The following is a 27,190-nucleotide window of genomic DNA, read 5'->3' as shown; positions in this document are numbered from 1 at the left end:
ACAATTTAGTCTCCAGTAATTTTTCCTCAGGGTGTGTGAATGATACACGAGTCAGCCTCATCCACCTGACATTATTCAGCAGCCATTTCCTTTTCCTTGACCCTTGAAGCATCTGTAATTCCACGTCATTGCCTCACAATTACATTTCTAGAAAACAGAGCATCCCGACAGAGGAGCCGGCATGAGGTCATAATACGCAGCCTTTGGCAGAGGAGATAAAATAAACCCAAAGTGCTCATTGATTATAAGCATTGAGACCGTTTAGATCTGCATCTTGCATGATCACAGGTTAATTAAATGATGCTGGAAGACAAAGCACATGCTTTACCAAAAGATTGTCAATAAAGAGACATGATGCAAAGTTGTGGTCTTTTAGAGATATTTATGATGTTACAAACAAGATATGGACAAAATGAAATCAGAAGACTCACCTATCAACTCTAAAGTAGAATCAGGTCTTTAAAAATAAAGTAACATTTAAATAAAACAAAAACAAAAAAAAAACTCCCCTGGAAATCACCAGCTGCTCGTAAACCCTCCTAAAAAAAACCTGCTAACAGCCACCATTTGGTTTTCAATCACATTTTATGGGGATGATACTTCACCGTGGTATAACATGGCAGTGAGGTTTTATTGGCCTTGATTTGTATTCATTCACCAAGTGCAAATTATTTCATTGCATCCATCACTGCTCAGCAGAACACATTAATTGATACTGAAACAGTATCGTCATAATGTGTGGCTTGTTCGGTCTTGAGGGAAATCAGATGATAGATAAGAAATAATCTGCTGATAATATTGAATAGTCACAAAGCTTTGACGTGCATGCTCATACGTGACATACAGTATGTCTTTATATTTGGTGCTGTTCTTTGTAATCGGGCCTCACGTGTACTGTAATTATGATTGTATCAGCGGTTGGCTCATATTGTTTAAGTCATCACAATAGTAGCGATACCACCTAATCTGTACGCAAAGTTTTATGTACTTGAATTCCGTTGTTTCAGACATCCTTACAGCAGTGGTGCCCTAACTTCACCCCGCGAGCCATTTGCAGCCCGCCGTATGTTTGTTAACGGCCCAAATACATATTATTATTATTATTATTATTCGAACATCATCTGTAAGTAATTTGTAAGACAACTATTTGCAACATGTTTATGTGAGCCGAATTGTAGATGATGTTTGTTCTCTTGGAAGGCTAATTGGGATCGCTAATTGTTAGCGCAGGCTAATTTTGTTGGCATTGATGAGTTATTAACATTGTTTTTTAGTTTTAAATTATATTTTAGCCGTATATAATTATGTTAACTCAGTATGGCTGTATGAATAGACCTATATTCTTATCTGTGTTACTTTCATGAGAAAGAGCAACGGGTCTGTCTATTCATTCCGTAATCTAAAGGGAGGTTCCGGGGATTTTGCTGTGTCACCAAGGGAGTCAGGCTTATTATTATTGTATTTTTTTAATCTGATTTATATCCATGGGAACGGATTCTCTTGTATTCAGTTGTAACCAGGTGTGTTGTGGGCTGACCTTTTTCTGAACCCTTTTTGTGAATAAATAACGATGTGAGCTGGAGGGAGAGACACATTTGAACGGACCACCGTTTGGGTGACTTTAAATGTGCGACCAGAAGCTTCTGGTAATTAAAACCTTTGCAAAGGAACTTCTTCAACAGAATCTCACCATTCAGTTAATTGAACACGCAAAGAGTACAATACTTAATATTGTCTACTCTAACAAATGGTGACCGCCGACGCTGAATTATAACGAATGGTCTCCTCCGTTGAACCAAACGGAAGGTGTTATTCTGACATGGAACAAGCTGCGGCGTTCAAGGACGGGCGGAACTTCTAGGCCTAAATAAATAAAGTACGGTAAGTGGAGACTGTTATCCACGTAGAAGAGGTTTTGTCTGTCTGGTCCGCTGCAGCTGGTTTTTTCGTCTTGCAAATTATCTAAATTTTAAAAGAGATCTGTGTGAACGAGTGTAGTTTGATGTCGTTCTATTGTGAGTTGTGATAATTCCGACGATATTGAACTAAACACGTCGTGGAGTGGTGCATTTGAAGGTGACGTAATGCAGACTCGAAGTGATGAAGCTTTTTTGTACAGGAAGAAATAGCGGTTAATTTTTTGATTTGTTTTGTTTTTCGTCAACGCTATGAAGAATCCTTAGACCATAATATATAAAAGGGTTTGCCGGATGACGTAACAAGTCCTTCTTGGTTACTAAGGATCGCGAAGATTATGGTACGCGCTTCTGTTTTTTAAGCAGTTTTGGCCGGATTTGAGGACAAGTAACATAATTGTTCATGGCTCTTGGTGTGAAAGTTCTCTGCACGTAATATGTCTTTTATTTGAAAAAGCGCCTGTTTGAAATTGAACAGAAAGGGGTCCAGGTTGATTACAGCGATGATTGGATTTTTGTATCACTGTATTTGCAATCGAGAGATTACGTGAAAGATTTTATTTGGAGTTATGGCGCTCCTACTTTTGTAGTTTTGGGGTCAGGATTACCGTATGAATACCTTTTGTTCTACGGTTAAATTCGATGGTACGTGACATTTTATTTTGAAAATGAGCGCCTTGCAGAAATTTTGCAATGTATGGAGAACAGTTTAGCTCAGCGGGATTGGGTAACCGCTGTGTATAAACGAGAGGTCACGTAATTCTTATGTCTGTCTGTGTGTGGCCATATGTGTTAACATATTGAACTATTAATATTAAAAGTGAGACGTCACTGTATTAAAACCGAATGTATACATCAAAAACTATAAACAAAATGGAGGCGATTTCGACCCGGATACAGAATGGTTTGTCCTGAATGCGCTTCCGGTTCAGCGAAAAATAAAAGCGTCGATGAACAATGAAAAAACGAACTATGGATCGATTGTATACAAAGCTTTCGCTGGACAAAATGGTATGTCAGACTTTTGTATTTTCTTTGTTGGTAATGGAAAAAGGCTGAATTTGATGCTAAAATGACTCCAGCATTTGTGGAGCAGTTTACGGATGGGTTGTTTAAAGTTACCCGTTTACTGAAATTACCGTACGAAGCTGCGGTTTAAATGCTATAAGATTTGTAGACAACGAATTGAAGGAATAACACCGTTTATTTTATTTTTTTTTATAATGACTGAAGAGTGTGCGTATGCATTTGAGTGTGTGACCTAGCTTCTAAAAAAAGGTGGGGGTTTGTAAGTGAGAAGTGTGCATATGGGGATTTTTTTTTTTTTTTTTTTAAATATTTTAACTAAGTTTGGTGTTGTTTTATGTGAGATGATATTGTTGTGATAGTGGCGTTTGTTTTATTAATGGGAATATGATAAAATAGGTTTTGCGATTTATAATGTTAAGATTCCTCCCCCCCCCCCTTCCCCCGTTTCTAGGTTAGAAAAAAAGGTGGGGGCTGAGCTGTGCGCTGTGAGCATAATGTGTCCTCGTAATGGGACTCTTTTTTTGTCAAAATGGTAAGAGAGGAATGATAAACAATATAAAATAAGTAATAGTATTTGACTGAGCTAATAAATCTTTACACTTTAATGATTGATGACGATGGTTAATTTGTTAACTTTCCCTTTTCGGGACAAATGAATAAAGAATAATGATAAAATAATGGTATTTTGTTTGAGAGTTGATATAATTATGCCTACATCTTTATAGCTGTGGCTGGAAGTAAGATAGTTGAATAAGGAGTTATGAATGTTTTTGGAATTGACATGTTGATAATGATTTTTAATATTTTTTTTTCTGAGTGTGTCATTTCAGAAACTGATGTTTGAGTTCCAAGGCAGATGAGGGTTTGATGGCCTTCACTGATGCGCCCCAGCTGCTGATACGTGGTATGGCTAGTAGCTATTTGAAGGGGTATTGAAAAAAAAAAGAGAAATGAATAAAGAGGCTGTGTTTTTTACGAAACATTTTTGAGAAAGCAGGGAGTGAACTGTCTTGCTATGATCCCATATCCTCAGTCTGGCATTTTTAAAGCATTGTATCAACGAATGTGCATTTTTTGATCAGGTGAGCTCTCAGAAAGACTGTGTGTCATCGGATCCACATTGCAGACAGCGTCTGAATGGATGTGGCAGAGATCAAAGGTCAAAAGCCGCAGAGCAACAGTCTTCTCGTCCTGTGCCTAAGAAAAACATGATGTTCAAATTCCTCAATGCCCAGTGACTGTGTATACGCCTCATTCTAGTGACTTCTCCCCTATGGCTGTTTTGCATCCAGAGGAAATCTAAATGCCTGCTCTGAACATTGCTGCCACAACAGCCGCCATGCTGGCCAGGACTGAACATTGACAACAGCTGCCGTCCTGCCTTTTGCTGGGGGTCTGGACAAAGAAAGTTGGTGGTCGGAATGAGATGTGATCCATTCAGTAAAATGCTACATAGTGATATGCAGGGCATTTTTAATGTGTTGAGTGGGGAACTGTGATCTATAGCAAGATATTTCAGAAAATTGAAAACGACATATGTAAATTTGAAATGAGGGATTGAGAAAATTTATTTCAATCTATAGCCTACTAAATTTTTGCCTATATTTTTGGGAGAATCAGTTTCTGAATTGGTACAATGGGAATTTTATTAATATGTTATGATATGATATATTTTTATTTTCCCCGTGAGGAACTTTTTTGGACTTCGTCCAGCTGCAGCTATAGTATAAAATAAATAATAGAATAGAATGAGTAGTAACGAGTAAAAGACTAATTAAGAGTTTGATGGCTAAGTTTGATTTTTTTTTTAACAGCACTGTGATTTATAAATCCCAGAAATATTTTGTGTGCTGTGTTTTTTATGAGCCCCGCTAATATGTGAAAGATTAGATTTTATCCTCAGCCCCACTAATCTGTAAAAGAGGTGAGGTTGATTAGCAGTTTAAATAAATTTTTGGGACTCTAGGAGAATTAGAGTAATATGGTTATCTCTATTTTTTATGGCCCCAAAGTTATCATATATTAGTGTCTTAAGTTGTATCTGCTTATGCTCAGTTTTATAGTGTTTTGTAGCTCTTTTGTTTATCTCATAGCCTGATTTAGAGGGTTGAGTTATTTATGACGTCTTTTGAGTCATGAGGTCTCTATTTTGTCCTCCCTTTATCTTGACATGTTTGAAAAAATCAGTGGATCTTTGTCAAATGAGGGAGTTTATGTTTAAGAATTTAACCAATGTAGACGAGTTAGAAAATTAAAATCAAACTTGAAAACGAAATTAAAAAGGTTGTGGGGTATCGGCCTACACTCCAATTGACAGGATGAGTTTGAAATCTACCAGAGGAAATCGATCGCAAAGTAAGTCTGAAGCAAGCAAGGACAATAATGCATATTCGCCGAATGAAGGTAATTATATTATATTATATCTTTTATCTCAGAATCACATTTGAAAAATGTAATGTTTGGAGCCCAGTGTTTGCAAAAGAGTATAGATAATATGAATATATGTGAGTTTTTCCCAGCATGCCAGGATTCGGCCGGTCATGGGATTCTGGGAAGAGAATAAGAGATATGAAAGGCACAGTTATGAAAATTTAGAACAAATTAAGTCATGGTAAAAAAATTACCTATTATTGAACAAAACCTATTTGAAAGATAAATATTTACAAGCTCTGTCTTATATTAATGAATGAGCGAATGTCATTCAACTCAATCAAGGGCTGGGCTCTATTTTAATGTCACAAAAATAGATCTTTTCCTGTTCCAACAGCACAGGACCTACGGATCTTAATCAAATAACATTTACTAATCCCAACTAACAAAACTATCAGGGTTTTTTCCTCCAAATAAAATTTATGTGAGTTTATGAGAAACTAAAAATGAAAAGTTTCTGCACTCAGGAGAACGGCCCCAGGGGGTTGGTGAGGAAATCTTGTGCAGTTTTCTGCACAGAGAAAATTCCACATCTGGTCTACAAGGCTTCCGGAGACGTGCCAGGCTCGGCTATCTCATCAACTGATGATCATCAATCTTATCACCTCCGACCTGGAGCCACGTCAGCTGAATCCGTGCCCGGTTCCGGAGCTGCCGTTTGAGGACATCAGTCAACGGATCAAGAGCAAGTGCCTTTTCTTGGGCAATCATTCCTTTGATCAGTCACATTTTGGGCAGAATAATCCCAGGTGACAAATCGAAGAATTTGGGTAGTCTACCCCAAATTCTTAAAGAAGAGACGAACTATGGCGACACTCTTTTCATTAAAAAAAAAAAAAAAGACCTTCAAAGAACTTCATCACAAGATGGCTTCAAAGAACACATATTCGTCTGCCGATATATTGCGACACTTTTTAATGAACAACATTTTATGTTAAGCCTCACATATGCTATGCTTATTTCACTAAAAATCTTTTAAATGTATCAAATTGTTTTTTAATGTCATATGATTGCTAAACTACCTCCTCTTCTGCTAAAGGGATGTTTTAAGGATAATTATTTTTACCACACAACCATTGAAAAAAAAATGTTTTAATGTGTTGAGCTCTCAAGAGCTCAAATGAGGGAATGATGAGTTATTAACATTGTTTTTTAGTTTTAAATTATATTTTAGCCGTATATAATTATGTTAACTCAGTATGGCTGTATGAATAGACCTATATTCTTATCTGTGTTACTTTCATGAGAAAGAGCAACGGGTCTGTCTATTCATTCCGTAATCTAAAGGGAGGTTCCGGGGATTTTGCTGTGTCACCAAGGGAGTCAGGCTTATTATTATTGTATTTTTTTAATCTGATTTATATCCATGGGAACGGATTCTCTTGTATTCAGTTGTAACCAGGTGTGTTGTGGGCTGACCTTTTTCTGAACCCTTTTTGTGAATAAATAACGATGTGAGCTGGAGAGAGAGACACATTTGAACGGACCACCGTTTGGGTGACTTTAAATGTGCGACCAGAAGCTTCTGGTAATTAAAACCTTTGCAAAGGAACTTCTTCAACAGAATCTCACCATTCAGTTAATTGAACACGCAAAGAGTACAATACTTAATATTGTCTACTCTAACAGCATCTATAATAATTCATGTGTATGTACTATAGTGCATGATCTATTGATTTATTTTCTATTTCTTGTTGCAGTTATCACAATATAAGTAGACAACTTCACTGCACACCTGGAGAGTTTGTTTATGAATGTTTAGCTGTTAGGATAAGCTAGCTCCTTAACTAGCAAGGTCTGTACAGCTACTACTATTACTACTACTACTACTACTACTAATAATAATAATAATGATAGGCTTTATATGGAGCTTTTCAGGATTTTCAAAAACAAGACAAAAATATATTTACCTGAAATAGTAACAACCTGTCTATTCATAACTTCCACATGGACAAAACTAATCAAGTTATAACGGCAAATAGCATGAATCGCGATGGTTTGCTCCACTTTCTGCTCTGCATCAAAGCCATTTTAGTACAGATTTCTCCTTGTTGTGGTACGGAATGTGGAGATGTAATTCTTCCGCTACTCAGTACAAAAATATATATATTTTTAAAATGAATATGTACTGTATCACATAGTATATAGCAATATATAATTGCTCACATATCATTACCTTCACTGATGGATTGGTTTTAACATGTAAAATAAATGAAAGTCATGTATGCCCTTGCATTCTTCGATCTTATACCCTTGGATGAAAACGTTTGGACAACTCTGCCTTACAGTTTTAAACCATTGTTAAGTTTACAGGATGTCATTGTTTGGCAGTAAGTGTGTGCTTCCTAATTCGGGGAAGCGATGTTACCAAACCATTCATCTAAACGCCTATGGAAGCATCCGTCTCATTGCTGCTTGGTGTACATAATCATTCTTCGTGCTCAGGTGTTTCTCCACTATCATTAGTGGTCAGTGTTTTTGGGAAGAAACAACCCGGGAAGCGAAGGAATGCCGTGGCGGCAATCTGAAGGGCTGCTATTTAGAACGGCTGATGTTTTCCACCTCTTGGGTAATAACTATGGATTGCTATGCAATCATCACTCTTTGTTATGCGTGATGGCTTGGCTGCCACGCTGTGCTGGATTGTGGGGGATGAAGGGGCTGCTGGTACTGGCCCAGCCCACTGTCAGGTAAGAGAAAATTCAAACAAATTCATTGTATATCAAAGCTTTGGAAGAGCAGAAGGGAGAAAAAAAAATGCATTTTAAAGGAAGCAAGTTGTGAATTCAGAGTCACAAATTAGTTGTTGATGCCACATTGTGAGTCTGAACAACAAGCGTTGAAAAAAGGTGCCCCAGAAATCAAAGGAAATAACAGAGCAAGATACCATGAATAAAACAGGCCATTAAGTTAAATGGGACAGAGGTGGATTTAGGTTGCGTTTCGAAGAGAAAAAAAGGAACCGCCTGAAACCGGTTGCAGAGGGTGCACATGGCACATCTTCACGTTGACAGATTTATGAGAGGACATGGGCTCATGAGACAGAGGTGGCTGTAGCTTAACTATCATCTAAAAATTTGCAACTATCGTTTCCAAAAGGCAGCCAACTTTTTGGGGGGGTCATACAGTATAACTAAACAGTGAATACCCCATTACCAGAAAAAAAGTTATACATTATCGTGTATTTTTTTTTTTCTTGGGATAAGAGTGTCAGTGGTGCATTTTACGATTAGAAACAAAAGTATTGAGGCAGCACATATTGAGTGCTGAATTTATACATTGCAAGTTTATTTGTATATTTTTCCCTGTGGTTACATTTACTAACCACCGGAAACAACAAATATCACATATTGTTGAGTTAGCCAGGACTGATTGTTCCCTCCGGATTCAAATGGCAAGTTAACCTTGACAGTTCTCGACCAGATGCCGTTGGCAGTTGTTTTTCCTATTTAATGGTCTATGCACCTCTAATGTACCGTATTTAGACCTTATAGAGATACAGTACATAAAGGTTTTCATAGACTTGGGTGTTTTGTTATCATTTTTCCAGTGGGTGTGTTGTTGGGTAGACACACATCTGTATGACTGATTGATGAATTTGATCAAATTAGAAAACTGTGAGTACTTTTCCGCTTATACTGCAGTTACATTAGTCATATCTCTTACCCGCATATGATCAAGGCTCGATTCAGATCAGAGAATATTTTATTATTATTATTATTATTATTATTATTATTATTATTATTATTATTATTATTATTATCTTAATGTTTTTAAAAAAATCCTGGTTACTCTGTCATTAGCATTAGCATAGATACTTCTTATATGTCTTATTATTATGATTTAGAAAACGTTTTAGATAATTGTGTGCTTCTAATTTTGTAGATAACGTTTGGGGAATTCCCTATTGTGTTCTAGCATGACTTATGACTTATGCCCCAATATCCTTGTCCTTATAGAACAATTATTGCTGTGTTATAAATGGCAGTGAGTGAGCAATGCCAACAAAGCCATCGAAAACCGTTTTAAGCTTCTACAAATTCAGCTTATGATAGTTTTATAGCACGTTTCCATATTGTATCATTTTAAACAAACCTGTATATGTATTATTCATGATGCTTTACATTTCTCTTTTCTTCTTCTTTTTATTATTCAGTTAAAGCTTTTTAACTTATAACCAACATAGTCTTAGATTGTAACCAAACTCGAAGTACAGATGAGTAACATCATTTAGCCATATATGCACACAGCACCGACTTTGGCATATAGTACATAAATGTCACAAACAACACTCACCACTTCCCCTTTTGGATTATGGGAAAAGCCTGCTCAAATATCTAAATGTCAACTGTGTATAAACACTTTGCAATTATCCCCTATGCTAGAAGCAGCTGTGTGTGAGTGTGTGGTGGTGGGAAAGGGTGCGGTCAGGCGGATCACAGATGCTTTGGAGGGTCTGACAAACCCTTTTGGGATTTAATGCCACACATGCTGAAATAACAAAATGGTTACAAAATGGAAATCAGATTTTGCCATGCAACCATTAGAGCTCAAATCAGTGGTCAAATCAAGAAAGTTTAGACTACAAAATCCCAGGAGGACTCCCTGTTGGTTTCAAATGTGCGTCTAATGATTTGGGAAGTGACCCTGAAAACAAAAGCACTATGCGAGACAGCAGAAAGCAGAGGTCAACTACCTCCACATTGCCTCCATCATCTCATGTGCCGTGTTGATGACGGTGATGATGACTGCTGGCTGCCGTGTCATCAAGGCTCCAGCAGCGCTTCATGTCATTACCGTCCCACCAAATGATGGTCCATTTATGCCTTGCTGGACCTCTGCTGCCCTTTTCCTAATTACACCCGCAGGACACGCTGACAACCAGTCACCACCAGGCTGTATGGATCCGTTGTGGCCAACAGGGACTCACTCTCCTCTCTGCTTGCCAGATGGATATGTAGCTGCTTTGAGAAGACAATTCACCAGTATGAGGAGCTCATACTTCAACGCACACACCAAGCCTTGAAGAAATAAACCATTTGAAGCAGAGTGGTTTTGACATCACAACAACAGGGCGGGTATCTAATGCAGATGAGGTCTTTTTCCACAGGATAATTGCCAAGGTTATTAGCATAGGTAGCCACTCTTATCCCCCAAAGTGGGAGGACAAAATCCCTGCCCAATTATGGGAGCCACGGTCACAAATGCAACATGTACTCCCGGAAGCCTGCTTAGTAAGCTAGCTGTTAGCAAGAGTTGATTTCTCAAAAAGACAAGTGGAAAAGGCAGCTAGGACCATCGAAAGGAAAGAAGATCAAAACATAAAATTTAATTTTCAAATGCAGTGGTGGAGTTGAACACACTTTGACTGAGACTTACAAGGCGATTAGGGCATATTTTGGCACCATAAAATAAGGGTGACCAGATGTTTAAAATTAAATACGGGGACACTAAAATTTCACTAAAAATCAAGTATATAATAAATTCTCACCAGGAACTACTTACAAACAAATACAAAATGTAATCACTCGTCAAGCTGGTGACCCGGTGTTGTCACTTTAGCTAATGCTAAATGCTATCTTGGTTGAAAGTTCAACAGTGCTAAACAAGACAATGCACTCACCATTATCCAACTTTTATACTCTGTCTCGGCAGCTTTTGGAAGCTGGCTGTATTGTTACATCGGAAACGCAGCTTTCAAGGAGCAGCAACAGGTCATAGGCTAACAAACGTAGCATAGGGCAATCAAAAGAGAAAACACTTAGACCTTTGAGCCTCGTCCCATTTTTCTCACCACTGTGTGAAGGCAGTGCAAAGCTCAAGCACTGCGCCAGATCAGGTGATGTATTGCGACAACGTCTTATGTTTCTTCTGAACACATACACAACGTATAAATGATACCACTTACGCTACCAACCACCAAGCCAACCCAGAGCCCTTTGTCTGGGGGATCATTGCACTGCGGGGTATGGGTAATAATGATAAAGCAAGCTGAGCACAAGCACATTGTTTGAAACAAACACTGAGTAAAGGACAAAAGGGCAGACTTGCCTTGTTAACAATTGCCCCTTCAGGTCTTTTTCCCTACACATATTTGTCATCCTAATATAATGTGTTCCAAGAAAAACACAAATTTCCCTGTATCTAAGAATAAAAATGCAGACTCCATTGCAGTACAGGTGGATGCAACCAGTAATTGTAGCTACCAGTTGACATGTGACATGCTTAAGCTGTGATCCGGGATGAGAATTAGTACAGCACAAATGAAAAATGTTCTTTTTATCCGTCAGGGCACTTGTCATCATTGAGCAACCACTGTATCAAGTAGTACATGGAATATTTTGGTATTCAGATATCTTACTGAAAATTAATTTGAATAATTGGGTAATTAATTGGGATAAAAAATTAAAAATACATGTTTTTGCTTGGTTATAGAACAATTCTAAATACTGAGATGACCAACAAAAAACACATTTCCACTGGAAACACACGACAAACTGGTTTTTATTTTTAAATAATCCACTTTTCTTTTTTTTTTACTTAATTTTAAACTGGGCTTTGCAGAACACTATATTTCTCTCTAGAAACATTAGTGAGAATTTAGACAAATGTCTCCCCTTAGATTTTGGTCTCTGCAACAAAGTGACATCGGAACCACAGTAATGATTTTGCCGGCTATAAACTGCAAGTAAGGAAGAAGGAATGGCAGCTGTGTCACATCATCATCAAAGTGTACAGAGTCCGATGCTAGCCGTTAGCACTCTGGTTGCGCTCTGCTTGCCGCTAGCTTTGTCAACAAGTGGCGTACTATACAATGTCAGCGTAATCAATTATTTTTGTTTGTTTTTTAGCGCACTTAATTGCCGATTGAATGTGAGTTTAGGATGACTTTGTGCAGTTGACGTTGGTAGCAAGTTAGCAACAGCTTGTGACGCCAATATAAATGCCCTAAACACAGTTTTCGAGACAACTTAAGCTAACCATTACGCCGCGGAACATTGCCAGGAACAACTTAAAAATAAAAGCATTAAGGTAAGGTTTATTTTGAAGTTGGCCTTCTTACCGCGTAAGCGCTATGTTACTGTATTTTCATGTACAGCCTACATGTAAATAAGCGGGTATCCAAGGCAGGAAAAAATGCATCAAGCATTTTTTTTTTTAACTAAGGTACTCAAATTACTCAAGTCCTTGCTTCACCCCTAGAAATATTCCCCAAGCCACAACTACTACTATTAACTGTATTTATGTAGCACAGCTTTCCTACAAACACCCCAGCTTTTTGCAATACAAGCATATCCTACATCGCTGATAAGACAGAGCATTCTGCGCCACCAAACACAATCAAGTCAAAAGGCAATATATCTCCATGTATCTTACAGGAATATTGCATTTGTGTGCCCGAGCCCTAGCAGCTCTTTTCATTCCTCTTTTCCATTTATCTGTTTCAATATCCTGTATCCTGATGAGTCTGGCAACGGGGTGTTGACCTAACGTTTAAATCCCAGGCAAGTCCATAATGGTAAGACAGCACAAAGTGGCGATGGAGGAGGAATGATGCAGTGACAGACAAAGAACATTCGTGGCCAAGTGGCTTTATAGTCCATAAGAACTCTCTTTGTTATCTTGTATGTTGTTACGTCTACACTATGTGTGTGTGCGTGTGCTAATGTGATTGTACTGTGCTCTGTGTTCCGTTGGGGTCACCAGAAAATAGCCCACAGTGAGTTATGGGCAGCTCCACTGGGCTGCTTCCATTTCCCAATACAGCCCCATCTCTCCCTGCGGAGCAAATCCTGGAAGATAAGCGCAGACAGCTATCGCTCCATTTCATCCGTACGGACATGCTGGCTCCAATGAGGGGGAGATTGCTCCACGGGAGAGGGTCACAGTCCTATCTGTTGGCTTTGGAGATCTTTGTGGCGTGTCTGGCTTATCAAAACAGCTCTGATATCTCTTTACCCATGCATTAAACATTACAATGACTGAGAGTAGTACAAAGACACAAAAGTCCAAGAAAGAAAATAAACCCGTGTTGCAGAACTAGATAAAGCACATATGGGGCCAATCAATTAATTAGGGCCTCACCCTCATTAAGTGTGGCTGCAGGAGCTATGAAAATGAAATCCAGTGTACTGCTGAGGCTTCTTTATTTGCTTTTGCATATTCATTAGCTGCAATCTTCAACAATAAATCTGACCTTGGAGCCAGTGACCTATGCGCTTGTAAACATAAAGCAATTTCCAACATGCTCTTACACTGAACAGCAAATTAGTAGTAAAAGGCACACATGATAATGAAAAATGTCCATTAAATATTCAGCGTTTAGCTTGGCTGTTTGAAAACACTGATGCAAGAGGTTGTAGATTTTCTGCTTGGTATTGCTTTATATATATCCCACCCTTGACTGAAAACAAATGAACATATAAAACCACAAAGGAAGCAATTATAGCAGTGTTTGTTGTACTCTATATACTGCAGGTAAAGAATTGGGACCCCCAGCTTGCTTCACAGTCCCCCAATCAGTAGCTGTTAAGTAGGGGTGTGAATTGCGTAGTACCTGGCGATTCGATCCGTATCACGATACATAGGTCATGATTCGATTCGATGCCGATTAATCCCAATACAAATTTATAAATTGATTATTGCAATTTTTTTTCTTTCTTTTTTTTTACTCAAATTTTGAAAATACTAATCAGTAAACTTGTACATGTACACTGAAAATGTATTTATTTATCTGAAACTTCAGGCTTATAACTGAGCTACTGTATTTAACAAACTTAAATAAAATATTAAGGCTTAATGTTCTATTAATAGAACATTCTTCCATCTTTAAAGTGTGAAGTCGTTTTGTTGAATATTTCCATCAAAAATGTATATTTAAAAATCGATTTGGCCGCATATAGAATCGATTCGAGAATTGTGCACTGTAAGATCGCGATATATTGCCGAATCGATTTTTTTTAACACCCCTACTGTTAAGTGACAATCAGACACGCTGAAGGTAAAGTTTAGGAGGGAGTTTCCTCCTCCATGTGTTTGAATGCCTGCAAAGAGTCAACACCATTAGTTGGTGAAATTCAATTGCTGTGTGGGTGTTTGTGTTTTAGAGTTTGAGGAGGTTGGCTAGGTTTCAATCAGCAATTGAAAAATACAAAAGTGACTCAACCCCCAAAATGGCTGCACATGTCACTTGCGAGTACCACCACATTAGCAGTGACCCAATTTAAATATGTAATGTCTTTATTGGCCCCAAGATATCAGCATTTATTATAACCTATTATGAATGGAAATTGATGTGTAGTTACATGCACAGTATACATCATAATATTGTCTGTGATTGGAGTTTTTTTTTTTAATTATTATTATTTAAAAAGACTACCCCAACAAAAAAAAGACAGGAGACATTCAATTGACATATTCATGAATCCAGTAAGTAGAAACTGTAACTTATGTAATCAGAGCCATGTTTGACATCACAGTTGCTCAGGGTGTGAGTAACGACTAATCACGGTTCACCTGTTCTGTGAGTTTGGTCATGTGACGTCCACAAGCTGAGCCGTGATTAGTGATTATCGAGTGACTATTATTCGAAAACACATTTCTGACTTGACTTCAATACAATTTTAGGTTCAAGCATCATTTACCAGGCATCAAAACTGTTGCAGAAACAAGTGCACAGTGTAACAGAGGCATTGACGTTAAGTGACAGTTTTGTCATTTTTCAATTGAGATTTTTCAGATTCAGACTCCGAGTCGTTACACTGAAGGTTAGTTATTTTTATGTGTGCTGCCCAGTGCTAAATGATCCTTGGCCGTTGGTTGAGATTGCTGATGTACAACACTGAAGTGTCCCTCGGCAGAAGGAAGTCTGTGGTAAGGCAAAGTGAGAGGCTTTAGACACTTGGCTTATGATTTCAATTTGACCACCATGCAACCCGGCTCCTAATGGTGGCTTTGGCAGACAGCCATTGTCAAATGAACGTCAATAATCCCCCTCCACCTGCCCCCAACCCCCCACCACCCCCACCCAACACAATCACACTTGTTTTCCTGTTGTTGTTTTTGCTTCCGCAAACCGTCTTGCCGGAAAAATAATAATGATAATAGAAATTGCTTGCATGTCGCTAAATGTACAGAATTGTGTTAGTCATTATCTCCAGTTCCATTTTACATCCAATACCACAACCCATTTACAGACAAAGAAGCATTTCACCAGCCCAAAGCACTGCTAAGTGGGCTTTTGGAATGATTTCTGCACACAGGACAAAATTACATTCAACCACTTAAATATATAATGTAATTCCTCTATTTTCCAGATTCATTTTTCAAAAAGAGAGCCGTCAAACCCACTCTGCTTTGTAATTTGATAGAATGCCGAGCTTTTAACCTTTTGTGCGTAGAAAGGCCGAAAATGTAAAAAGGGAAAAAGAGAGGAGTAGAGCTATGTTCCGAGCCGTTTGCAAAAGGACAGATAATTAGATAAAGTGGAAAATGTGATCACTTTCCCAACAACAGCAGTTGGATGTTCACTCTGCAATACAACACTGCTCACCATTTCAGCCAATTTCATCACTCTCTTAGATACAGCTTCTGACCGAAGGAGACGTATAAAACTAAACCTGATCTGTAGACCGCTACATACAACAGGACAAAATATTAAGCGGCGCTGCTAAACAGAAGTAAATTGCTAAGTAAAGAGGCAAAGTAAAGCCAGTGGAAGGGAGAAAGCACTCTGCACTGTCAAGAAAGCCTGGAGGGCAGATAGTATCAAACCATACGGGAAGTCCCCACTCAAGGTGATGTGCTATCACTGCATACTCAGGGGAATTGGGGAGAGTACTTTCTGCTGTACAGTTGCACTCTGCAATTCAGCACAGACCCAGGTAACAACGATGATCTGTGTTCCTACCTATTCAAGATATCATTCAAGGCTGAAGTCTACTTTTTATAGTGACTTTTTCCCATTAAAGGTCACCAAACCCAGCATTCAAAAGCTTGTGTGTCCAAAAACACCAAGAAAACAACCAATCAATTGCCATTTATTTTAGAAACGGTTTGCGCCTAACAAAATATAAAAAATTATATTTTGACACATGACCACTCACATTTCATGGGACATTACTGAAGAAATGACATTCACTCAATGAAAAAGTCCCATCTTTCAAATTAAAAAGAAAAATCAATTATCTGGTTCAAATAGTTTTTTTTTTTCACCCTAATGCTTATGCAAATTATTTTTAACCGGGCAGAGATGTAAAAAAAAAAAAATATATATATATTTTATAGAAAAGATTTTCCACATTGTCTACTCAACACTCCTAAAAGCATACACACTGGTTTCTACGGGGCCAAGTCATCACCCCCAGTAAAGGTCACGGGCGACCATGATAGATGGTCGTGGCTTCGGATTTAATTTAAAATAAAGAGCAATAAACACAGGGCTTGCACTAGTGGCACTGGAGAATGATGAAGGATCCATTAGTTAAGAAAAGGTTGCAGGCTCCTCCCCCGAGAGCGACTGTCACCATGGCATCACAAACTGTGACAAGAGGGGGACAAAGAGGGTCACGGGGCGACATCAGCGCGACAAGTTCTTTTCTGTCAGACCTTGTCGTGCTTATCAGCCGTGTCCATCGCGAGGGGTACTTTGAAGCACGTGCCTACTGGGTCAAAATAAGCGAGTCACTGAAAAGGAGGCTGCCTCTGGACGACGTGTATAGTAGCTCACAAAGGGGTAACACTTTAACATTTTTGTAAAAACTGAAATAAATAAACAAAACATATGAATGATGAACTTGAATACCAGTTCATTGTCATGTATTGAAAGTCACTGAAGATCATCTTTTCTCCTTCCCGGTAATACAATCAATAATACAGTACAGGAATAGCATGCAGACTGGATTATCAGCAGAAACGTTTTTTTTTATAAGATCATTCAATACACGTGAGAGTATATGCTGATTAGTACTAGTAGCCTCAGTAGTGTCATTTGTCAGCCAGTTTGTCGTCTTTCACCTTAAAGAAAACAATAGCACAGAAAACCTGTGTTGCACAAGGGCAATTTGCTGCTTTCTAACACAATGCCACTAATGGCGTTTAATTGGTAACCATCAGCCAAAATTGTGACAGCGTGATGTATTTGGCCAACGAGCCAAAATAATGACTGCCATCAAGTGTAATTTCAGTTTTAGGCCGTGGTTATCTCAGCGGAGCTCAGTTCATTTAGTGTCACCTTTTAAGTAGAGCGTTTGACAAAGACACATGGGCCGATGCAAACATGAGTGAAGCCTATCACTTATTAGTGCTGCTGATTGGCTCGTGATGGAGCCTAAGTTTATTTTCATTTGCAATAAGACGCAACATTTTGCATGGGATGGCGGATAAAATAAGTCATAAATGTAGATATCATCCATCCATTTTCTTAACCGCTTGTTCTCACACGGGTCGCGGGGGGCACTGGAGCCTATCCCAGCTGGCTTTGGGCAGTAGGCGGGGTACGCCCTGAACTGGTTGCCAGCCAATCGCAGTGCAGACATCATCTCATATTTATTATTATTATTATTTTTTTTATTTTTTTTTTTAACATTTCCCTATAGTAGTCACTTGCCTAAACTTGTTTTACTTCCTACTCGACCAAACGGTCAATCACTTTTTGGTATATAACTCAAAATTATTTAATATATTATTTATATTGCCTAAAGAGAAAATTAAATTAAAGCAAATTTGACATTTCTATTTCATAAGTGAGGTTGGTAAAGAGTTAACAATGGGTTAATTTGATGGTCAGGTGGATAGCTGGACTTTGAAAGGTGTTCTGCAAACTGTGTCAAATAATTTGAACGTAATATAAGAGAAAATACATGGCAAACAGATCTTAATTGAACATAGTTATGTCTTTTCACAAACAAACGCTGCAGCCGCTCTTTTGCTTTTTGACTTCCACTTACCGGTTGGCTTTTCAGAAGCACCCACACGCAAAGCGCCCAAGGCTGATTATTGCAGGCGCATCAGGAGTCATTTGCTAAAAAGCTTTATGCAAATTGTAATTAGCCGTAATTAAAACCCAGCCGGCCTTGAATGACTGCTGTGGTACCAGTGCATTATTTACAGAATGTAATTGAATCTAATGGTTTTACTGTGTCAAATCAGTAGGATCAGCACTAAGATAGGACAAGGAATAGGGAAAATTCACAATTATTATTTCTTAAATAATATGATAGTGTCATGGTAGAATGTTGTTGTGAATGTTCTGAAGTTTTAATGCCAGTGTCTCGTTCAAGTTAGCAAAATTGTTAGCATTGACTATTAGCATGGATGTAGCTCAACTTCCCACATGCAGCTGACGTCATGTTTTTCATTAGACTGCAAACACAAACTGGTGTCAAGTCGAGTTAACGCGTATTGAAAAGCTAAACTAAAAATCACAGATTTTAAAGTTTTTCCTTTTTTTTCCCTTTTTTTTCCCTGGAGAGCTCAGTATTGTTCATTCGGTCATTTTACCGATTTGACATGTCATCATCATTGCTCTCTTTTTACTTTTTTATTTTTTTTTAATTATCTTTTATTTTGTATGTGGGTGAGTATGTGTATGTGCATGTGCGTGTGTGCGTGCGTATGAGTGTCTATTCATTAGTTCACCTAAAACCTATTTAAAAAATCCCATACCGTTCACCTAAACCGAACACAGAGTCCTTCACCAACCAAAGTTTTTACAAGGAGATGAGAGATGGCCCATAAAAGCGTTGCTTTTGACACTAATGTCACGTAAGCCGAGAAGGTCAAGGCAAGCTTACATCACACCAGCTAGCTAGCAACAAGCTTCAGATAGCTAGCTAGTGTGACTAATCACGTTGCAATAAGTGACACTTCTCAAAAGTAGCGTTGTCACCAAGAGACGATGAGGACGTTAATGTTACATCAGCATGAATATCCAGTGGTGCCACTATATCGCCACCTGATCTATACACCCTGCAGTGAAACCTCAAGCTGGTTCAAGGTTTACAATTCCATACTATACAGTGGCAAAGTGAGAGGCTGTAGACCTTTCGACACTTGGTTTATGATTTCACAATGACAATAAGTCATCCTAAAGGAATTGTCTTTTATTGTCATACACATCAGCACAGTTATAGTATATTGTTGACTTTGTCACATCTGACGGGCTTATAGTCCGATATCGTATGCTTCTTGCTGGATTTTATGACGCAGAAATGACCTGAAACCATGAAAAATTGTCTTTCTCAAGTAAAACAGAGGTTAATGTTACCTTACACAATTAAGCTGTCCTTTGCCACCATGGCTGAATGAGTAGTAGTGGCAATCGCTGCTGTGAAGACATGCCTTCCAATTAATCACAGATTTGCTGTGGATTGTCTTGTTTTTTCTCTCTCGGAGACAGCAACTCATAGTTTTTAAATTTGAAGTACTCAACCGTGAACTATATTACCACACACAGGAGGTTTGGATAGAAGATGCATGATGATAAAGAAGAGTATTTGAAGCTGCTCCCTTTTCCACTTTAAGCCCCCAGATCAGCAGTGGTGTATGAGGCCTCCTCGCTTTCCTCATATCCACTATATTTACTTTGTCTTGCCTGTGTTTAGGGTGGGGTTGCCCTCATACCATGACATCAGACTGTAAACTTCAGAATAATGTTGTCTTTGTGCAAAGTGGCAAAGTTGCAAGTGAACAAGGTGTAAAGAATGGGGCTGAGGACGCATCTTTGTGGTGTGCCCACATTTGTGTGACAATGCTGGTTGAAATCATTTTCCCAATTTTGACAACTGCTGATTACATGCACACGGTTGGCATTGGACATTTCTTCAGAAAAAAATCTAACCTTTATGTCCTGCTCTGTTTACTTCTCAGAGTCCAGAATGAAATTCAACAATGACTACGTTTACATGCAGTCAATATTCGGGTTAAGGTCAGAATTACGGTTTCTGAAACAATCGAGGTAACGCGTTTACATGCGTGGCGGAAAGAGCTACTCCCGTTTACATGCTCATTTTGTGCTCGATTGGAATAACCCGTTCGGACCGCGACGCGCGGACACCGTAATTACGTAAATAACGTCATTTCGGCTTTTAAATTACTATAAGTTCAATAAAAGACATATTTATGACACTCACCACGCTAGATAAAGTGGTCGGGCTACCTCCTTGCTCCAGAAGCGTGGTTCTTTGCTACAAGCGTCATGTTTGTACTTGTATTTAGTTCATGTGTATATAGGCGCAAACTGTGCGTTTTTGCCGTAAAGGCATAAAGTAATGTGAAAACGCAGTGGAGAAATTAATGTATTCTAGGGAGGCTCCTTTGGCAAGTAGGACGGAACTGCGCATACAAGTCGTGACTACATAGACCAAGATTCCTTGTGAATCAAATCAGCAAAGAAGAAGAAAACAGCGCACAGCGAAAAACATTGCCCCGATCGATCGAGATATTCCGAACGCATTTATATGAGCAAGAATTCCGGTTATGAAAAGAGCAACCTTCAGGTTTTTAAAAACCCGAATAAGAGCATAATCGGGTTATTGCCTGTTTACATGGCCTTATTGTAAACGTAGTCACTAAGTTACATCATCCAATTATTCACCACTTGCCAACCCTCTGCTGCTCTCCTTTTGGTCAGCAGTGTATAAATATAAGGGCTCCAAACATCTGCCCGGATTTACTCAAGATGCAATGGGAGAAGCCAAGAATTGATCTCCTGCTGCACATGTAAGCTGACAAAGGCGGCAAAAAAAGGGAGGCGAGTGTGAAGAAAAATGCTTGAGCGTAAATACCGTGTAGAGAAGCATGCAGCAGCCTCGTCTTGATGGCCCGGCTCAAAGCAGGAAATGATGATTGCAGAATGGAATTCAGCTTCAAGGAGAATGAAAAAGAGAATGAAGAGAGATGAGCGCTTGCTATTGCTCTGGCCATTGCTCTGGCCATTAGTGCACAAAAAAACGGCAGGCCTTTTATTTCTTAGGGCGGTGGAGCGCACCACATTATCCGCTTCAATTTTCACTTAATTAAGACACATTTTAATTTTGCACGGAGGTTAAAATGAACAAAGCTTAAGGTGGATTCTTGTGGGGGAAAAACATTAGCTGGTAGATGTATCAATGACAAAAAGTGGGTTATAGTATTCTATTGTGCAATATGATACAAGTAGTTTGTTTAAAAAGAGGTGTTTTCTTTTTTAAGTAGTGTGTATTGTTTTTCATTTAATTCGACAATCTTGAACGCCACAATCCAAAAAGATGAAGATGCTATATTTTTTAATTATTATTATTATTAGTAGTAGTAGTAGTAGTAGCAGTATTTCTATATCACTAGATAATGTTTTAATAACAACAAATGTGCAGTAAATGGCAGTGCATTTCCTTTTGCAAATAAATCATAATAAATAAATAAATAATACAAAGTAATACGTTCCAAACGATGTCCTACAAGTCAATGTAGTTTTGACCAAGATTGAATTCGCTCCCAAACGTCGATATTCCACAATGTGCTGATCTATTCAAATCGCACCGAGCCCATCAGATGCTACCTCAAACACAAACAAGTGGACTCGCGCGTTGACAAGGCAGTGGTGGATGTGGTTATTGACATCTCTATCAGGCTACTACACATAAGGCATCATCTGCTCACTTGTGTGTGTAATACCGACAGCTAGAATAATAATGGCTGTCAGCCATTGGCGTGTATCTCACATCAGGAACTGTTGGACCGTGACAGGCCGTAATGTATTAACGCTTGTTTGGCTTGCATATTTCCCTAAAAAATGGAAGGTCAGCCGAGCTTGAGCGGTACTTATCAAACCCAAACCTGCTCTGAGGAAGGTGATATGCAGTCTCTCTGACATGACGGCTGCTAATGATGCGCACGCTGCACTGGGTTTGCACTCACTCAATTCACTGTGACGCCACAGTGAGTGCTTCACATCATGGATGACAGAAAGTAGGGGTTAAAATTAGGGTTAATACACATTTCACTCTTTTTTTACCCGCGAGACATCTGCATTAATAATGTAAAGGCGGCTGACTATAGATGGATGTTTTACATATACACGATAGGATGTAACTGGTCTTGGTCTTACAATATCATGAGCAACAATAGGCATTATAAGTTGGGAAAACATTTTTTGTAATTAAAAATAGAAAAAGAAAAAGATCCTTCCCCATAAAGGCAAGTGTCCCTTAAACTCACTGTACTATATTAGGTCTCGATAAAAAAACAAATTTTTGTCCCGAGGCTTTGCCAGCACCATCCACACAGAAATTGATCATCTACATCTACACACATCGCTACTTAGAACTTAATCTTACCCTAGTTGCAATGAACTGTACGGTGTTTATAGACCAAATATCATCTTAAGATGTTTAAAGTTAGACATGGAAACCACTGCCTGCGAACAAAGAGACACTATCTGTTATCAACACATTACAATACAGAGATTGAGTATAAGTGATGGGATTATTCTGGGGGAAATGTGTAAAATAAATAAATAAATCTCAGGCCAGGGCGTCACCGGTAATCCAATTGTTCAATTATTCGATTGAATAGTCAATAGGATTGTAAAAAGATGTGATAGCCCTATGCTGTATACTACGTAAGTGTATTGAATTCACTTGAAAAGAAAAACATCCTGTTCTGACAAATTTTTGGCGAGCTTTGTTTTTTGGTGTAATTTTTGTTCATTTTCTGTTTTGTTTTTTTGAGTATTTTTTGCTCCTGTTTTCCAGATTACTTTTTTTCTGTCATTAAAAAAAATCTGGAAAACGGAAAAAAATCTAAAAAACTGAAGAAAAAAAACTTTCGGAGTGAATGCAATACACTTCTGTAGTATACAATGTTAGGTGGGTATTAATGACTTCCCGTACAAAAGCTAAAAAAATAAATAAAAAATCAGCCTTTACTAAATACAAATGCAGTTTTGTTTGACACTCCCAGAGGTATTATTGAACACATGTGTGTTATTGTTGCTGTTTAAATATGTATGAATGTACATTAAATATTGCGCACACGGCATACCCTATTTAGCTAATTAGTGACACCTTTCAGTTTGATGGGTTACTTCTCTTTTACACCACTGCTTGCCCTAATCCCTAATGAAGTGTGCATGTGGAGTGCATGCACGGTGCACAGAAATAAAGCAGCGCGCGCTTGCATATGAAGAATTGTGAGAATGTGTAATTGTTATTCATGAAAAACACAATGTGACAAAGTCGCCATTTCCTAGCTACAGTGGGAAGTGAAATAAAACATGAGTTGCTTTATTGGCAGCCCAGGGGAACGTCGCTCCCTTCAATGAATATCATTTGGCATATCCCCACCCCACGTCTTCAATAATTTACAGTATTGATTTGAAACAAAGTCATACACTGTGAAGTGCATACTGCTTCCATTTATTGGTCTAGTGATCCGTGCATTGTGATTTTGTACACAAAGATACATAGGTGCGAATGTGCAGGCCCTATGGGGAAAAGTAGTGACATGGGAATACGTCAGGGTGAAATAGGGACTGAAAAGAAAGCTGATGTTGGACACCTATACGTCACCTGTGACATCGTGATAGCGCCAGGCAGGCGTGATGGAACGTATCATGGGGCAAATAAACACAACATTAAAAGGAAACCTCTTAATACACCTTTTTTTGAAAAGTCCTTCACATTATTAATGATAGCGCCCGCCTTTTTTGACACTTTCAATCAATTACAGATTGTATCCAGGTGATTTAATTCGATTTTTGTGTTGCAGTGGAGCGATTTTGGGATGCTCGGCATTAATCAAAGAATTATGCGGAGTGAAACACAGGGGAGGCCTGTTGTCACTATTACAGCCAAATCAATCAGAAGCCGCTGAGTCCCATTCTCTACATGCAGGCCATTTTTATTCTCGTGATATGTGGAGAGGGGTCTCTATCTGCACCAGACACACCGGCAACAAAACACAATTCTGTCTGTTTTTTTTAACACATGGGACACATTAGAAGCACAGAGATGCTCTTTTAAACCTATCATTTTAATTTACTCTTCAAGTGAATGCATGAAGACATTTATGCCCTTTTTTTTTTACAAATAGCACCATCTACCATACTGATGAGCTATGGAACAGGACTAGTTATCATGGTAAATCCTTTCTACCAGTGAATTAAAGTCATTACTCAACTTTTATGGCTCTCATTCCTCTTTTGCCAGAAGAAAAAAAAAAGTCATAGTCTAAGACCCACTTAGAGGGCTCCACAGTCATATCTACACCATTGTGGCTCATTTCTCTGATCTGACTGGCTTTTCCATCACATGGTATTTAGGCAGGATGTAAATAGTATACAGCATTATCAAAAAAAATAATCCAGTTACTTTACTGATTACTTTATTTTCAAAGTAACTCAATTACCTAAAACGTAACTTATCAGTTACTTTTTACCAATTTCCGCCCTTTGCTGCCTCAACATAAGAATGACAACCGGTGCAGGCTGGTTACAAACTGTAACGATAACATTTAAATGTAGGCTGGATGCAACTGTAGCTGTAACATTTTTCTATTTTCTCAAGTACCAAAACTGAACTACAGCCATGCAGATAGCCTCTTTTTTCTTTTTCTTTTTTTTTTGCTCTGGCATACTCTTTCTCGAGGTATGACGACAAAGACACTCTGTGGGGCAGCTCAGCATTATTGCTAATAGGGATCTTTTTTAATGTAACGAACTAAGTGTATTCCAGAGTTGCCATTTCTGTTGAGCACTCTTATGTCCGACTGTTAGTTAACACAACACAGGTCTCGCGGGAGAAGAGGGACGTTACGTGCGGGTTGGTGGCGTGTGTTTGTTCTTGGCTTTTTTGCTTTTTTATTTTTATTTTCTGCCGTCGACTACGGTCAACAGTAGCGTTTGTTAATTTAAATAAAAGGGTGACATCCCAACCAACGTTTGCTGGTGGCGTTCTTGCAAGACATTACACTATTGTTGCACGGAAATTTCAGCAGTACTCAATGAACACATTTCCTCCGTAACATATCGCCCGTCCAACTTTTTTCAGATCACTCCCACTTACTGGGGCTCTTTTACTGAAATCCAGCTTCATCTTTTTTTTTTTTTAATGCAAAGTAATGGCAAGTGTACCCGTTTGTGGAGCTCCTCCCACTTCTTCCATTGTTTTGGCCAGACTCCGAGCGCTCACACATGTTGGTAAACGTGTCCCGGCGTTGCGTCTTCCGCTGAGAAAACGTGACAAATGCAAGAGGAACATTTTCTCCTCGAAATTCTCTTCAAAATGGACAACAAAATTCTGCATTCTACATACATTATGAGGTAATATAAAAAAATAGTAACGTACAGCCACTTAGGAAAGTAACTTTAATCAGATCACTGGTTTGGAAAAATGAATGCGTTAGATTGCTCGTTATTGAAAGAAAGTAATCCTATTACAATAACGTGTTCATGACAACACTGCTTATCACAGTCGTATTTTTTATTTTTTTATCCTTCACCCAGTCTTAAGTCTTCCAGCTATTAGTGAGTGGAAGCAGAATCCTCCTCTCAGTCGTGCTACATAGCAAGTCATATGGAAAGCTGTGACAGTCTTGGGGTCGAGCAGCTACAATCCTCTTTGGATCAGACACCATTCACACCTCCACATCAGAAGCACACACACACATACTTCACCAAGACGAGGAAATGAAGGGAATAAATAATTAAGTCTAAGCGCTGCCTATCCTCCCCTCTTCATACGAGGCAGCAGCGTCTTGATATGCAAACCCTGATGACAGCCAGACGCATTTAGTGTCACATAACGACCGTTGACAAAGGATCATTACGAGTGTGAGAACGCTCTGCCAAAGTTTCTCTAATAACGCGGAGTGATCCTTTTTTAATTTGTCTCAATCGCACCGAGTCCCTCTTATCAGCGCTGTCATATGTTCCGCGTGATGCTACAGCAACAACGGGCTCGCAGCAGGGGAGCGCGGGATTAGAAAAGGATTTCGATGACAGCCTTGCAAAGCCCGCAAAGCAGCCAGACGGCTGGCCCGGGTCTGCTGGCTGAGGATGTTGAACGCTTACCAGCAGACCTCTGGCTAAGGCAGACGCGGACAGCTGGCTTAGCTGCCCACTAATTAGCCCATTAAAATGGAGATCCAGGTACAAGAGCGCAGCAATATAAAAATAAACCACGGTCATATCTTGAGCCATGAGCAACTAATGGGTTTTCTCCGCCCATCTTTTTTCTACACAACTAGAAAACGAAGCTGCATCAAGTGGGGTTGGTTGTAAGAGGATTTTACGGTCAATGAAGGATATAAAGTAGATTGTGGTTTTAACGATGGAAAGTCAACAGTCTAATTAATGAGCACATATTTCAACATTTTCTAATCATTTGAATATGCTGCTTTGGAAGTGTCGAGAATTGAAATATACTGTTCGAAGATCAAAATGGCCATTAAATAGGGTGACCATGTTTTGATTTCCAAAAAAGAGAACACTCGGTCCGACTTCGAGATACTCAAAAGTTTGCTCAAAGATGCCATCCATACGTTATAACTATTTTAACGTATGCCTCCTCAGTATGGATGGAAAATGAAATGTCTTCTGAAGCCTTACTTGACAAATGACTAAATAATGACATAATGTTCTAAATGATAAGATGACCTTTTTAAGATATTTTGCCGGCGACGTCGGGCATCCAACCTGCACGCTACAGTTTGGTAGCACAGCTGAACTCCTTGACCGCCGCCACAGCTCAGCACTTTATTTAAACACTCAGGAACAAAATGACAGCCGTTGTATGTGATTCATTCAACCGGTAATGTAACTCCCCTCTCAGTCCGAC

The sequence above is a fragment of the Leptonotus elevatus genome, chromosome 14 (assembly GCF_054856555.1).
Source record: "Leptonotus elevatus isolate MCC_2025b chromosome 14, RoL_Lele_1.0, whole genome shotgun sequence".
NCBI lineage: Eukaryota > Metazoa > Chordata > Actinopteri > Syngnathiformes > Syngnathidae > Leptonotus > Leptonotus elevatus.
Note: the sequence above shows the minus strand (reverse complement) of the source record.